The sequence below is a fragment of the Lycium barbarum genome, chromosome 10, assembly GCF_019175385.1.
Source record: "Lycium barbarum isolate Lr01 chromosome 10, ASM1917538v2, whole genome shotgun sequence".
In the NCBI taxonomy this organism is placed as follows: domain Eukaryota; kingdom Viridiplantae; phylum Streptophyta; class Magnoliopsida; order Solanales; family Solanaceae; genus Lycium; species Lycium barbarum.
Genome location: NC_083346.1, coordinates 111,599,532 through 111,612,788, shown reverse-complemented (window position 1 = coordinate 111,612,788; position 13,257 = coordinate 111,599,532). Strand labels below are relative to the sequence as shown.

The 13,257-nt window shown below is 45.2% G+C and overlaps 1 pseudogene; it reads right to left on the bottom strand.

The window, feature by feature from the left end:
- Nucleotides 1-8,204: 8,204 nt before the first annotated feature.
- Nucleotides 8,205-13,103, bottom strand: LOC132613320 (zeatin O-glucosyltransferase-like; annotated as a pseudogene).
- Between the last annotated feature and the right edge of the window lie 154 nt (nucleotides 13,104-13,257).

Sequence of the window (13,257 nt, the reverse complement as noted above, 5' to 3'; positions counted from 1 at the left end):
GCCAAGAGAAAAAGGCCCTCCGACAAAGGGCAGAAGTCGAAGAAGAGGGCGAGGAGCGTTACTCGGACCTTACGGGACGAAACAGAGCCCGATATTATTGTTCGGAGAGTTGGCGTTGTCCCTTCCGTGGCTTCGATCCCCGAGGAGGCTGTCATCGTTTCACCGCTTCCATAGGCCGGGGAAGCACCTTCAGATCCGGCGTTATACACAGGTTTGGAAGAAATTCATTGTCCGCTTCCTATAAGGTCGGTTGAATTTATCGATATTTCAGGTGATGCCTCGCCCGAAGAAACCCCTCTGCAAAGGACGAGGAGATCCGAGAGGGCTCCTGCCGAGGCCGGTCAAAGGACTGAGCCGGTCCCCCAGACGAAAGTCCCCAGGGATGTTGGTCCGCTGCCGGACCATGAGACTGCCGCAACTTCGGAGATCCCTACTTTTGCCGAAGCTGCTGAGGTCCATCCGGGTTCCCCAATTCAGCCCTCAAGGTCGGATGAATTCGAAGACATGTTCTCAGACACTCCTCCTGCAACTGGCGAAGCTGCAGGTTTCGGACATCTTCCGATCCCTCGAGCCACGAGGGCGGCTAGTCGGACCACCGAGTTCGGTGCCAAAGATAGCCTGGTGCGCACCTTTCCGGCCCCAAGTGTGGAACCGAGGAGGACGAGGTCGGCTGTGATCATCGTTCCCGAGGATTACAGCTTTCTTTCTCGCCCGGTGGGTGTGGCAAGCTACCTGAGGCCCCTGGTCTCGAACTCGGACAAGCGAAAAATGAACGGGGTCCCTTGGCAGTGCCTCATTAACGAGGGTATGCACGCGGGCAATCAGGTAAACCTATCAGCCATCCTTGCATAATTTCATTGAGAATTTTTAGTCTCGTTTGTTCACGCTTTTAACTTGCTTCATTTGCAGAGTGTGGTGCTCGTCAATGAGGCTTTCGTCCGTGCCCAGCAAGAGGTGGACAATCTCAAGGGCCAGCTGGACGCTCAAAGCCGAGAGACGGAGAAATATCAGCACCTTCTGCGGGTGAAGGAGGATGAGCTGAACCAAGCAGTTATTCTTTCCAACCTCCGACCCGAGCTCGACGCAACAAAGGCCGAGAATCGTCAATTAAAGGGTGAGCTGGCCAAGATGGTCGAATATAACCGGCGTCTCGAAGCGGACAATATCGGCCTTAGCCGAGACAACACTGATTTATCCTCAAGGCTCGGTGAGCTCGAAACCACCGTCACTCAACTCCGGGAGGAGCTGGACTCTGTCAAGTCCGATGCTACGAGCATGGCCGAGAGGCATCGGCTGCTCGAATCTAAATGTGCCCGGTATAAAGAGCGTATGAGGGTGTTTGAGGAGAAAGCGGAGAAAAGGGCCCAGATATGTGCTGATCTAAAAACCGAGCTCGAAGAGATGGTTGATGCTAATGACATTCTCAAGGCCGAGCTCGAGTCGGCCACCCAAATGCAAAATGTCCTCGAAGAGGCTCGGGATGCTCTGGCGGTAAAGCTAGCCCAGGCCGATTTGGAAGAAGCTCTAAAGAGCGTGGAGGCCATTGAGGCTCATGCTACCATTGTTACTGAGTATGAAAAGTGAAAGTCTCAGAGGATCACTCTTGAGCAAGCCGAGCATGGCTTTGCGAATCTTCCAGCCCTAATACTCGAGGCCAGAAGAGTTGAGGAAGAGGCTAAGGGTGCCCTCGGGGCTGACTCCGACGACTCCGAGCGGACAGTGTCCGAACACTCCGGATCCAGCCATACCGGATAGATTAGGGCCTGTACTTAGCTTTTTATTTTTTTGCCTTTGTAGGAGTCTTCGATGTAAAATCCTTTGTATAAATAGAACATGTATTTTCCTTGATTCTTTACTTTGTTGGAATGTTTGTTATGACTTCCGACCGAATTGCCGGTCTGTTTTAAGGAGTCAATATCGGATTTTCTCTTCATCTGGTTCATTTTGTCCGGGAATTTTATGGAGTTTTTGCCCGTGGGACTTACCTTATGCTTTGTGGATTCGGACGTCTACGAATCACGATGAACATTTTTAGGGCCGGTATTTTTCGGTTATTTTTATTTTTTAGGGCCGGTATTTTCGAACACTTGAATCTCAGCCTTAGCTAAATTTTGATGTAAAAGTCCCTGTTTGTGGGATTTAACGATTTTGGCTCGGTTCACTATGACCTTGTTGCCTTTGTCGAATTTCGACCGTAGTGCCCGGTATAGGGTATATGAATGAAGCAGTGCCGAAATACGGCGATAGTCGTCGGGGTAAAGTGTTTTATCAGGAAGACATCCGAGATATCGTTATCCAAACTTTCAATAATTTTTGCATTGCAAGTATTTATATACATGAGAATTCCTTCTGCCTTTGCCGTAGCAAATACTAAATGGATACGATTCATTCTGATCGTTTGGTCCTTACATCGGAGCCTAATGCAGAAGGTCCGGTTCTTGGTTTTGCCGTAGAAAATATTGCGTGGACACGATTCATTCTGATCGTTTGGTCCTTACATCGAAACCTAATACTATAGGTCCGGCTTTGTTTTGTTGAGCTCCTCCGATTTCTGCTAACCGAAGTAATCTTCGAAGTGGGTATAATAGTCCCCTAGCGCTTATCCGGGATGCAAGATCGGGTAAGCGCTATTAAGTCCCCATTCGTAGGGTGTGACCCCGAGTTTTCGGGCGTTTATCCTTGTATTCGTCGAGTAACACGTTGTACTTATTGCCTCATTAAAAACCTTGTCGGAAAACCCATTTTGGGACAAAACCGTACTAAGGAAAAGAGTGCAACACGTGTTTTCAGGCCTAGATTCTAACTTTATCCGGTACTCGACTTCCTGCAAAAAAGAAAGGTTAATAGAAAAACACGGGGAGTCCATACCTTAACAGTAGTATCTTTTCAAATGAGCCACATTCCAGTTATTGCGCAACCGTTGCCCGTCCATGGATTCTAACTGGTATGATCCTTTGCCCGTTATCCAGGTTATCTTATACAGTCCTTCCCAGTTCGGACCCAATTTTCCTTCGTTGGGATTCTTGGTGTTTAAGGTAACTTTTCGAAGCACCAAGTCCCCAACTTGGAAATGCCGAAAATTGGCTCTCCGGTTGTAGTACCTTTCCATTCTCTGTTTCTGGGCTGCAATACGGACTAACGCGTTTTCGCGAAGTTCATCCGTGAGGTTGAGTTTTACGGCCATGGTCTCCTCGTTTGACTCATCGGTGGTATAGCTGAACCGGAGAGTGGGTTCACCAACTTCTACTGGAATAAGGGCTTCAGCCCCGTAGACTAACGAGAAAGGAGTTTCTCCCGTGCTTGATTTCGATGTGGTTCTGTAAGCCCACAACACCTCCGGTAATATTTCCCTCCAGTGATGCTTTGATGCTTCAAGTCTTTTCCTCAGATTTTGGATTATTGTCTTGTTCGTGGATTCCGCCTGTCTGTTTGCACACGGGTGATATGGAGTTGATACAATTTTCTTGATCTTCAACCCCTCGAGGAAATCGTTGACTTTGCCACCCATGAACTGGGGTCCGTTATCACAAGTTATCTCAGCAGGGATGCCAAAGCGACAGATGATGTGGTCCCATATGAAGTCAATGACTTCCTTCTCTCTGATTTTTTCAAAGGCCTGCGCTTCAACCCACTTAGAGAAATAATCAGTCATAAACAGAATAAAACGGGCTTTACCTGGTGCCCGTGGTAATGAACCGACAATGTCCATTCCCCACTTTATGAAAGGCCAAGGTGAAACCACTGAATGCAGTAACTCCCCGGGCTGGTGAATCATCGGAGCATGTCTCTGACACCCGTCACATTTTCGGACAAAATTTTTCTAATCTTCCTCCATCCGGTTCCAGTAATAACTGGCCCTGATGATCTTTCGGACCGTAGCTTCAGCACCGGAGTGGTTGCCGCAGGTTTCTTCGTGCACCTCTCTCATCACATACTGTCTCTCCGGGACCCAAACACTTAGCCAGGGGTCCGAATAAAGACCATCGATACAATTGGCCGTCTACCAAGCAGAAACGCGCAGCTTTGGTCCTTAAGGACCGTGATTATTTTGGGTCATTCGGGAGCTTTCCGTCACGCAAGTAGTCGATGTACTTGTTGCGCCAATACCAAGTCAAACCCATTGTGTTTATTTCGGCATGCCCGTTTTCTATCGCCGTGTTCAACAAGTGCACCGTAGTCCTGGGGTTGATTTCTTCCCCTTCGATCGAAGATCCCAAATTCGCCAATGCATTGGCTTCGCTATTCTGCTCCCTCGGTATATGCTGCATGGTCCATTATTTAAACCGGTGTAGTATCACTTGGATTTTTTCCAGATACCTCTGCATCCGTTCGTCCTTGACCTCGAAGACGTCGTTCACCTGGTTTACGACCAAGAGCGAATCGCACTTTGCCTCGATTATTTCGGCCCCCATACTCCGGGCTAATTCCAAACCTGCAATCATAGCCTCATACGCGGCTTCATTGTTAGTCAATTTAACAGTTCTAATGGATTGTTGAACGGTATCCCCGACCGGGGTTCTAAGGACGATTCCTAGCCCGGAACCTTTGCGGTTCAAGGCTCCGTCCGTATGTAGCGACCAAATGCCCGAGGCTTTCCCCGAGGTTAGCAAACGTTCTTTCTCAACCTCGGGGACCATAGCCGGGGTGAAATCCGCCACAAAATCAGCCAAGATCTGGGACTTGATGGCCGTTCGAGGTTTGTATTCAATATCATATCCGCTAATTTCTACGGCCCATTTAGTTAGTCTACCCGATAATTCCGGTTTATGCATGATGTTTTTTAGAGGGTAAGTAGTCACTACACATATCGGATGACATTGAAAGTATGGCTTGAGTTTTCTAGAAGCACTTACCAATGCGAATGCCAATTTTTCCAAGTAGGGATAACGGGTCTCTGCATCCCCCAATGTCCTACTTACATAATAAATAGGGAATTGCGTACCTGATTCTTCTCGGACCAGAACGCCACTTACCGCTACCTCGGAGACAGCAATGTAGAGAAAAAGCTGCTCGTCCGCTTTTGGCGTGTGCAGCAGCAGTGGGCTGGACAAGTATCCCTTTAACTCTTGTAAAGCTTTTTGACACTCCAGTGTCCAAACGAAGTCGTTCTTCTTCCTTAGCAAGGAGAAGAAGCGGTGACTCTTGTCCGAGGATCTCGATATGAAACGACTTAGCGCCGCTATCCTTCCGGTGAGCCTCTGCACTCCTTTGACGTTATTCACTACTTCGATATCCTTGATGGCCTTGATCTTGTCCGGGTTGATTTCAATACCCCGGTTTGACACCATGAAACCCAAAAATTTACCAGACCGGACGCCGAAGGCTCATTTTTCCGGATTGAGCTTCATGTTATACTTGCGGAGTACATCGAAGGTTTCCTGCAAATGCTTTAAATGGTCCTCTGTTTCTAGGGACTTAACAACCATGTCGTCAATATAAACTTCTATTGTTTTCCCTATTTGTTTTTCGAACATTCCATTAACTAGGCGTTGGTAAGTTGTACCGGCATTTTTTAATCCAAAAGGCATAACATTATAACAATAAGTCCCATATCGGGTGATAAAGGACGTTTTCTCTTGATCCTCTGGGTGCATTCGGATTTGGTTATACCCGGAGTAGGCATCGAGAAAATTTAACATTTCATGCTCGGCCATCGCATCGATCATTCTATCGATGTGAGGCAACAAAAATGAATCCTTCGGGCATGCTTTGTTTAGATCCTTATAATCAACACACATTCGAAATTTATTACCTTTTTTTGGCACCACCACCACATTAGCTAGCCACCCCGAGTACTTTACCTCCCGGGTGGAGCCTATTTTTAAAAGCTTTGTTACCTCATCCTTTACGAAGGCGTGTTTTGCCTCTGCCATAGGCCTTCTCTTCTGCTTCACCGGGGGAAACCTCCCGTCTAGGCTGAGTTTGTGAGTCGTCACTTCTGGTGGTATACCTGTCATATCTATATGGGACCATGCGAAGCAATCTGCATTAGCTCGAAGAAATTCAATTAACTTGTTCCTGAGCTCCGAGGTTAACCCCGTGCCCAGGTATACCTTTCTGTCCGGTAGATATTCGAACAAGATGATCTGCTCCAGCTCCTCTACTGTCGACTTGGTTGCATCCGAGTCATCTGGCATGACGAATGATCTGGGTACCTCGAAATCATCCTCTCCATACCCCAGATCTAACCCTGACTGCTTTGATTGCTATTTGGTGTCCTTTTCCCCAGTTGAATCTTCTTCTTTTTTATCCGATTTTTTGGGCTGAGGAGTCGCTTCCTCGACGGCGAACATCTCCCTTGCAGCGGGTTGTTCACCTCGGATGGTTTTTATCCCCTCCAGAGTCGGGAATTTCAGCAGCTGATGCAGTGTTGAGGGTACGGCCCTCATGCTTTGTATCCAAGGTCTACCCAGCAATGCATTATACTTCATGTCCCCTTCGATTACATAGAACACCGTTTGCTGGATAGTGCCATCGATGTTCACCGGCAATGAGATTTCCCCCTTTGTGGTTTCGCTCTCCATGTTGAACCCGCTGAATACCCGGGCTACCGGTACGATCTGATCGAGCAGCCTTAACTGTTCGACCACTCTCCACCGGATGATGTTGGCCGAGCTACCTGGGTCAATCAAAATACATTTAACCTGAGTTTTAAAGATAAGTATAGAAATTACCAATGCATCATTATGCGGTTGAATGATGCCTTTTGCATCCTCATTGCTGAAAGAGATAGAACCTTCGGGTAAATAATCCCGGCTGCGCTTCTCGCGAACAATAGAAACCTTGGCCCGTTTCATCACCGGCCCTCGAGGGACATCGGTACCCTCGACTATCATGTTGATTATATGCTGGGGTTCTACTGGCTCGGCCCTTTTAGGAGTCTCCCTTTCCTTGTAGTGACCTTTGGCTCTTTCACTTAGCAATTCTCGGAGATGGCCATTCTTCAGTAATTGGGCTACCTCCTCTCTTAACTGGCGACAATCTTCAGTCCTGTGTCCGTGGGTTCCATGATATTCACACATTATGTTAGGGTCCCGTTGGCTCGGGTCCGACCTTAGAGGTCTCGGCCATCTTACATCCGGAATACGGCCAATAGCCGATACGAGGTCCGAGGTGTTGACGTTGAAGTTGTACTCCGATATCCTCGGCGAATCATTATTTCCGGCAGAGCTTCCGGCATCGCTTCTGAATGAGAGACCACGACTGTTCGACGGGCGCTCAACCCGTTTATCACCCCGACCGGAGAAATGGCTCGGGCCAACTCTGGATTTCTCCAACCTGAGGCTTGGTTTCTCCGAATGAGGATATGGCCGATACCTTTCCCTCGATGATCTCGCCTCCGGCTCGTAATTTTTCCTTGGTCTCTCAAAACTTTTGTTCATGTTTACTGGCCCCGGGGGAAGCTCGAGTTGGTCATCCTCCACCCGAATCTTCAACTCGTATCGGTTATGGACATCTGCCCATGTCACAACCTCGTATTCCAGCAAGCTTTCCTTTAATTTGAACGAAGCCGTCGAGCTCCGAACATTGAGCCCCTTTGTGAAAGCTTGTGTAGCCCATTCCTTCGGAACCGGGGGAGCTCCATCCGTTCCCTTTGGAATCGGTTGACAAATTCACGCAGTAACTCATCGTCTCTTTGGGCTATACGGAAAATGTCTGCCTTACGGGCCTGCACCTTTTTGGCACCGGCGTGAGCTTTTATGAAGGCATTGGCGAGCATTTCGAAAGAAGTGATTGAATGCTCGGGCAGATGATCGTACCACGTCAATGCTCCTTTTGACAAAGTTTCTCCGAACTTTTTCAGCATCACTGATTCAATTTCGTCTTCCTCTATGTCATTGCCTTTTATAGCGCAGGTGTATGAGGTCACGTGTTCGTGTGGGTCCGTGGTGCCGTCATATTTTTGGATATCCGGCATTTTGAACCTCTTCGGGATTAATTTCGGAGCTGCACTCGGAGAAAAAGGCCTTTGGATGTACCTCTTCGAATCCGGCCCTTTCAGTAAAGGCGGAGCCCTCGGGATTTGGTCCACCCGAGAGTTGTATGTTTCCACCCTCTTTTCAGTCGAGTTTACCCGCTTTGCCAAAGTTTCGAGCATTCTTAGAACCTCGGTGGAGGAACCAGCTCCGGACCCATTGCTCTCAACCATCCGTGCCTCATCCCTTCTGGGTTCGGCAACACCCTTCGCCTCCTCCGAGGTCATTTTATCTTTTCCGTTTTACAACCGGGCTATTGCGACTCCCTGCTTGGCAATCACCGTTCTTTGTTCCTGCAACATTTCAAAAATTAAACGCAAGTCAATATTGTCATTCGGGGTATCCGGCTCTTCCCGGCCCTGTGTCCGGGACAACGTAATTGAATTGTGAGTATTTAAAGGGTCAGTGGCCGGCTGGGCGGCGTTCTACTGGTCCACGGTGTTTTGATGGTTGAGGCACTCCCTCGAATTAACGGGTTTAGGGTCAGCGGGGTTTGGTAATCCTCGTGGCCCGCTGCCTTCATTTTCGGCCACGATCTCGTTATTGTTGACGTGACCAGATTGGCCACTGTTAGCCATTTGGTCCGTTTTTTCAGAGACGAACAAAAGATGTTTTTGATTTTGATGGGTAAGATAGAGATCAAGGTTAAAGACCACTATTATCCTAGACCCACGGTGGGCGCCAAACTATTTACCCCGAATTTGGATAATCAATTAAATTTATGGGTGAGGTATAGGATATGTGGTAAGCTTTGATCTATTCTTTGATTGAGAGAGAATGGAATAGAATCAACTACAAATAATCTAAATAATAACTGATGGTGTGCGCCAAACGTATATGCTAATATGTTGAATATTGCTTGATTACACGAGATCCGAAGATGAACACAATAAATTTTGACCGAAATCAGATATTTGAGAGAGAGTTTATATATTTTTGCTATTACAAGAGTTCTTGATATGAGGAAGCCAACCCTCTAAAAGGGGGGCAATGACCCCTATTTATAGTATTGCCCCATGGGCTTCATACAATAAGTGTCTCTAAAAAATAAAAAAAACACTCTAAAATGGGTTAGGTTGGATTAGGTTGATCGTACGGTCTGACACCCGTACGATTGGTAGTTGAACATGGCAGGACGTTATCGACGTGTGGCAATGGCGTAATGGATCTCCCGGACCAACGGCCAGGTTCAAACGGACTAACGGTCTCGATCAAACGGACTAACGTCCATGATCAACTCGGCTATGAAGAAACCGGACCAAATGAAGATCTTTCCTCTCTTTGATCCAAACACTCATCCGGTCCCGAAAGAAAGTCTTCGTGTATGTGCTCGTTTCTTTCTTCCCTCGGTTACCGGTCTCACCGGTCTAACAGATACCCGATTTTTACCGTATACAGTGATATGTGCTATGAAAGACTCCAACACCATTCGAGAAGCACCTTCTTTCTCTGTGGACCGCCTTACAGCGTCTCCTAGTTCTTCTGCTCTTTTCCTGATGACATCGCCTTCTTCTGATGCCATTAACTTCCTCACAACATTCTCAATACTGGATGCACTCACCAGTTCATCGCGTTTCTCCCACTCCCTCGCAATCAGGCCTATTTTCAATATTTCTGTCACCAAGAAACCGTTTTTTGGTTGGTCAAAGTGCATAGGCCAAGCAGCTATTGGAACCCCCATAGTAATGCTCTCTAAGAAAGAATTCCAGCCACAGTGACTCATGAACCTGCCTGTGGACAAATGAGCCAAGATTTCTGGTTGTGGTGCCCATTCTCTCACCACTAAGCCTATCCCTTTTAGTCTTTCCTCAAACCCTTATGGCAACTCAAATCTTCTAGCTTCCCCGGTACAGATATCTTCTTTACCAGCATCTCTTAACACTCATATGAATCTTTGTTTGCTTAGCTCTAATCCCATTGCGAGCTCCTTGATTTGTTCATCCGAAAATGAACTTGTCGTTCCAAAAGATACATAAAGAACCGATCTTGGAGGTTGTTTGTTCAGCCAATCCAAACAGTCGTTTTTTATATTATATGAGATGTGATCAGCTAGTTTAGTAGGGAGAATCGGTCTGATTGCCCATAGCTTCTTGTTTTCTGTGCTTGCCAGTTGTGTCACCAAGTCAAGAAAAGTAGTACCTTCAATCACCTTGCTTGTATTATAGATATCACCGGCCCTAATACCCATATGCTGATACTGAAAACTTACAACATTCAAGATTTCATCGGGGCAAGATCCTTACATCGGAGGGCAGCTGTAACATCCCGTAAATCCTAATTAGGTATAAATGTATGAATCTAGTATAAAGGTGATATTTTAGCTATATGAATCTATTTGGGATGAACTCGGGTGATAAACAGTCATTTTGAAGTCAAACCAAAAAGTGAAGTTCTTAAGGTCTTCTAAATTCGTCTAAGTCTAGGATAGTCTGTACTTATGGCCTATTTTCGGGTACTTGCGTTAGGAATTTGTGAAAACTTCTTTCTTGAAAGTTGTAGCCCTTTGAAATACCTTTCCAACGGTATATTATGGGGGTCCAGGGGACATCTTTACAAACAGTTATGGCCATTTTACTGAAGGATTACAGAGCAGTCCGTTCACTAGTCATGTTATACGAACTTGTTACACGGCCCATATAATTTTATACGGACCGTATAACTCGTCCATACTTCATGATGCTTCAAATCGACGTTCTGTTCAACCATGATAAAATATGGTCATATTATACGGACCGTATAACTTTATACGGACCGTATAACTTTATACGGACCGTATAATATGTCCATATAACTTCCGCCTCACTTTTGTATAAATTCAAGCCTTGAGTTCTTTTATTTCATTATTCACAATTCCAAGCTCTAGCAACAATCCAAAACATCTAGGTAAGTCAATCCAAACCCTTCCAACTCAATTCTAACATATACTCTAATAATCTAAGCAAGAAATCATTGTTCATAAACTAGGGTTTTCAAGAAAACCCATCTCAAGGTTCAAGAATTCAAGATTTGGAAATCTTCTTCAAAGTTAAAATCTTTAATTCAAGTTTGGAGCATTACCAGGTATGTAGAGTTACTATCTACGTGTGGGAACATCATTGTTCTTCCCCACGCCTCCTAATCCATAAAGTATGAAACTTTACAAAACTAGGGTTTCTATTCTATACTATGCTCATGATAAACCTAGGTCTATGTCTATGACTATATTATGTTTGAATTGCTATTATTCTATCATTGTGTTCTTGATACTCATTATGATTATTGAGAATCTGTCCGTAATCCATGAAAACCCATATTTTGTATTCCATGGGTTCTTGCATGCATGTTTTTGACTAAGAATGATTATTTCATGAATATCCTATATGTCTACAAGTTTTCATGCAATTAAATCATATAATTACTTTCATGTCATGATACAAGAAATATACATGCTAAATACAAGTTATTTCATGAAACCATGTTTACAAGTTATTTCATGAAACCATGTTTACAAGTTGTTTCGTGAAATCATGATTACAAGTCAAGTACAAGTTAATTTACGAAAATCATGGGCTTCTTAGCCAACTATATCATGTTCATGTTTTTGGGAGTTGCCCGAATTACCGAGAAGGCTCAGATAGCCTGAAACTACGTAGCCACCGTAGGACAAGGATCGCTCCGCCCAGTTAGGACGATTTCTTAATTTACACTGAATGGATTCCATCAGGCACGTTACCACCTTATACCCTGGCAAGGTATGGGGGCTCTGTTGGTCCGGCGAGGTACCAGACTCCACGTACCCACGTGGTGATATCACATGGTCAGTTTATGAAATGCTCTCCCTACTTATCATGTTTTACTTATGTTATATATATATATGTACTCATGCTCATGCTCATGTTCATGTCCAGGTTTTCAGTTTCAGTTCTTATTATGTTATTCCATGTCCCATGTTATTTCTTTCAGTTGCTTTACATACCAGTATATTTTAATGTGCTGACGTCCCCTTTTATTACCCGGGGGCCTGCATTTCACGATGCAGGTTCGGATTTACAGGACGACGCATCTGCTCAGTAGGACAGCATTCGTATCAGCTTATTGGTGAGCCCCATCTCATTCGGGGTTTAGTCAACTCTTTATTTAATGATTAGCTATGCATCTAAGGTATGCTGGAGGCCTTGTCCCAGCGAGTATGTTTTCCATGTTCAGACTTATATTAGAGGTTTCATAGACTAGACAAGTCAGTTATGTCATGTCACACTTTCGGAGTCGTATAGCCATTTTGGCTCATTCATGTTATTTCCGCACTCATGTTTAAATAAGTATTTTGATTTAGTATTATGACTTATTGCATTTTATAAAGGCTCATCATGCATTCACGTTAAATTCCGCTCATGTTATGCCTCACGATGATTCAGCAAGCCATGTGGTTCGCTCGGTCACATGCAGTAAGGCACCGAGTGCCGTGTTTCGCCCAGGCCATGGTTCGGGGCGTGACAGCAGCCTTTGAAGTAGTTCATCTTCAAGTGGGAGGGGCAACCCCGCTTCTATGCATTTGTTACAGCACTCACCAAACTAGGAAATCCCTTAAATATATAGGTTTCTGCGTTAGGAAAGGAAGAAACATGGTGAACATTAAAAGGCATTAAAGGATCATGAATAACAACTACTCGTCTTGCTTTAGACGAAATATCTCTTAAAAGGGAAGCAATGGGGTCACACAGAAGCATAAAAATGTTCCTCATGAAGGTTGTGGTTGCGGGTGGAGGAGTGGAAAAATCAGGAGTTGGGAGGTCATGGAAGTGGATCTTGGCTACATCCGAAGGATTTAAGGCGTTGGCTCGAACCCGAGCTTGAAGATTATAAGTGGCTAGGCCAACAAGGTAGACAGGGAGATTAGACTGGCAAGTTAGAGAAGCTGGTTTAGATGGCCTTGAGCTGGAAATGGGACTATCACTACAGCTACTTCATCTTGTTTCAAGCTGCAACTTAGTTCACGACTTGCAAGATTTTCACTGTTGATATCCATGGATTTGATGAGGATTCAGTTTTTCTTTAAGGTAATGAAGTGAAGTCCTACGAGATTTGAACCAAAGTAAACAGATCACTTTGAAATCTTGATTGCCATAGATAATTTTTTTTTTTTAAAGGGGTTTTTAAATAAAAAAAGTTGTGTCAGATCTCAAGTTATGCTGACATATACTACTAATTTAAGTAGAGGTAATTCAAAGGTTCTTGATAGAAAGTTATCCAGCTGGTAAAAACTTTTCAGCAATGTTGGGATTATTTTTCTTGAGGTAGAAAA